At 39.0% G+C, this 3,577-nt stretch overlaps 1 pseudogene across 1 annotated transcript; it reads right to left on the minus strand.

Annotated features, from left to right (window-relative positions):
* Window positions 1-879: 879 nt before the first annotated feature.
* Window positions 880-1,497, minus strand: LOC128582301 (40S ribosomal protein S7-like; annotated as a pseudogene). Its single transcript, XR_008379023.1, has one exon. The product of XR_008379023.1 is annotated as a 40S ribosomal protein S7-like (transcript).
* Window positions 1,498-3,577: the final 2,080 nt, after the last annotated feature.

Genomic DNA, 3,577 nt, shown 5'->3' on the forward strand with positions numbered 1-3,577 from the left:
GCCCTCAGTAGAGTGCCATGGCGTCACACAGCTCACAGCAACCTCCAGCTCTTGGGCTTATGCGATTCTCTTGCCTCAGCCTCCTGAGCAGCTGGGACTATAGGCACCTGCCACAATACCTGGCTATTTTTTTGTTGCAGTTTGCTCAGGGCCGGGTTTGAACCTGCCACCCTTGATATATGGGGCTGGTGCCCTACCCACTAAGTCACAGGTGCTGGCCAGATGTATGACTTTTTTGATGATAAGCTGTAATCTATTGGCTAAGATTTTGTTGAGAATTTTTGCATCTATATTCATTAGTGAAATTGGTCTGAAATTCTCCTTTTTAGTTGGATCTTTTCCTGCTTTTGGTATCAGGGTGATGTTTGCTTCGTAGAATGTGTTGGGGGAAGATTCCTTCCTCCTCAATTTTTTGGAATAATTTCTGCAGTACAGGAATAAGCTCTTCCTTGAAGGTTTGATAAAATTCTGGTGTGAAGCCATCCGGACCAGAGCATTTTTTTGTTGGAAGACTTTTTATTGTTTCTTTGATCTCAGTGCTTGAAATTGGTCTGTTCAGGAGCTCTATTCCTTCTTGACTAAGTCTAGGGAGAGGGTATGATTCCAAATATTGATCCATTTCCTTCACATTGTCAAATTTCTGGGCATAGAGTTTCTGGTAGTATTCAGAGATAATTTCTTATATCCCTGTGGCATCAGTTGTTATTTCCGCTTTGTCATTTCTGATTGAGGTTACTAGAGATTTTACTTTTTTATTTCTAGTTAGTCTAGCCAAAGGTTTGTCTATTTTATTTATTTTTTCAAAAACCAACTCCTTGCTTCATTAATTTTCTGAATGATTCTTTTGTTTTCAATTTCATTGATCTCTGATTTTTTTAAACTGTGAATATACTTTATTTAGTCATTTTTGTTTACAATTGAAACTCTGGGAATTCAAAATTAATATCTTTGCCCGTGAGCTTCTTATAGACACCAGAAAAAGTTTCAATCTTGTGCTCCACGTTGTTCTGCTGGGCCTTGTCCAGGTGCACCTTTATGAGTCGGCTGCCGTCCAATTTCACACGGATTCTCTTGCCCACAATTTCACTGGGGAAGACCAAGTCCTCAAGGATTACATTGTGCACAGCTGTCAGAGTGCGGCTCCTGGGACGCTTTTGCTTATTTTTTTGTACGGCTTTTTTGAGTTGGTTTAGGCAGAATTCTCCTCTGGGCAATGAAGACAACGTGTTTCCCACTGAACTTTTTCTCCAATTCATGTACTAACCGGACTTGAATTTTCGGGAAAGAGTTCAGTTGAGAAATGGGGACAAAGATTATGATAGCTTTCCAACCACTACCATCTTCAATTTCCTTGGCTGTGGTTATATTCAGCTCCTGGAGCTGAGCCTTGAGGTCCGAGTTTATCTCCGGCTCCAGTAGAGCCTGGGAAATGCCCGACTGGAACTCGTCCAGCTTCTCGCCATTGGGCTTCACGATCTTGGCACTGGAGCTGAACATGGCCTTCTCCTTGCAGAGAGCCGGCTGAGGAAGAGAGCCATTGATCTCTGATTTAATTTTGGATATTTCTTTTCTTCTGCTGGGTTTAGGCTTAGATTGTTCTTCTTTTTCCAATTCCATCAGGTGGCTTGTGATGTGCTCTCTGTTTTTTTAATGTAGCCTTCTAAAGAGATAAATTTTCCTCTCAGGACTGCTTTTGCTGTATCCCATAGCTTTTTGGTAACTCGTGTCTTCATTGTTGTTATACTCAAGGAAGTTAATGATTTCCTTTTTTATTTCTTCCTGCACCCAACTGTCATTCAGCATAAGGTTGTTTAACTTCCATGCTTTCGTGTGAGGTTGAACGTTTTTGTTGGAATTGAGTTCCACCTTCAGTGCCTTGTGATCTGATTTCAATTCTATTGATTCTGTTGAGGTTTGTTTTGTGTCCTAGGATATGATCAATTTTGGAGAATGTTCCATGGGACGATGAGAAGAATGTATATTCTTTTTTTTTTTTTTTTTTAATTTGGCCGGGGCTGAGTTTGAACCCGCCACCTCCGGCATATGGGACCGGTGCCCTACCCACTGAGCCACAGGCGCTGCCCAGAATGTATATTCTTTATCTTTGGGATGGAGTGTTCTACATACGTCTATCAAGCACAGTTGTTCTAGGGTCTTATATAAATCTCTAACATCTTTGTTTAATTTCTGTTTAGAGGATCTGTCCAGCTCTGAGAGAGGGGTATGGAAGTCCCCTGTTGTTATGGTGTTGTAGGATATCATATTGCTCAAAATAAGCAAGGTCTGTTTCAAGAATCTGGGAGAATTTAAATTGGGTGCATAAATATTTAGAATTGAAATGTCTTCTTGTATTTGTCCCTTGACCAATATGAAGTGACCATAATTGTCTTTTTTACCTTTAGTTGCTTTAAATCCACATGTATCTGAAAATAAGATTGCAACCCCTCTTTTCTTCTGAATTCTGTTTGCTTGAAAAATTGACTTCCAAACTTTAACTGTGAGTTTTAATTTGTCTTTTGATATGAGGTGTGTTTTCTGCAGACAGCAAATAGATGGCTTGTGTTTTTTAGTCTAATCAGCCAATCTATGCCTCTTCAGTGGGGAATTCAAGCCATTGACATTAATTGAGATAATTGATAAGGGTGGTAGAATTATATTCATCTTATTTTGTGAAAGTCCATTGCTTAGTTTTGTCTTTTACATCATGTGGAAACTAGGTTCTGTCCTTTAATTTCTGGATGTTTATGTTTCTGAAGGTCCATTGTGATGGTCAGTGTACAGAACAGGTTGAAATATTTCCTGTAAAGCTGGTCTTGTGGAAAATTTCCTCTATGTTTGCATATCAATAAAAGATTTGATTTCTCCATCAATTTTAAAGCTTAGCTTAGTGGGATATAGAATTTTGGACTGGAAGTTGTTCTGTTTAACTAGATTAAAGACAGATGACCATAGTCTTCTGGCTTGAAGTTTCATTAGAGAAGTCTGCAGTCACCCTGATGGATTTGCCCCTGTAGGTCAGTTGGTGCTTACTCCTGGCAGCTTGCAAAATCTTTACTTTTGCCTTGACTTTAGATAGATTCATCAAAGTGCCTTGTAGAAGCTCTATTTGAATTGAGGTGACCAGGGGACCAATATCTCTCTGAAAGGAGTATGTCAGAATCTTTGGTGATATTTTGGAAATTTTCATTTATAATATTCTCTAGGATGGCTTCTATTCCACTGGGGCCTTCTTCTTCCCCTTCTGGGATACCTATAACTCATATGTTTGAATGTTTCATAGAATCCCATAATTATGTCAGTGAATGTTCTTCTTTCTCTCTCTTCTTTTCTGCCTCTGAGTTATCTGAGTTATCTCCAGAGCTTTATCCTCTACCTCTGAGATTCTTTCTTCTGCATGATCTAATCTGCTGTTGATACTTTCTTTTGCATCCTTAAGTTCCCTAATTGACTGCTTCAGTTCCTTCAGCTCTGCTGTATCTTTTCTATATTCTTCATATCATTCATCTCTTATTTGATTCTGTTTTTTGGATTTCCTTTTGTTTATTTCCCATTTTCTCAGCAATTTCCTTCATTGTTT

Source organism: Nycticebus coucang, chromosome 1 (assembly GCF_027406575.1).
Source record: "Nycticebus coucang isolate mNycCou1 chromosome 1, mNycCou1.pri, whole genome shotgun sequence".
NCBI lineage: Eukaryota > Metazoa > Chordata > Mammalia > Primates > Lorisidae > Nycticebus > Nycticebus coucang.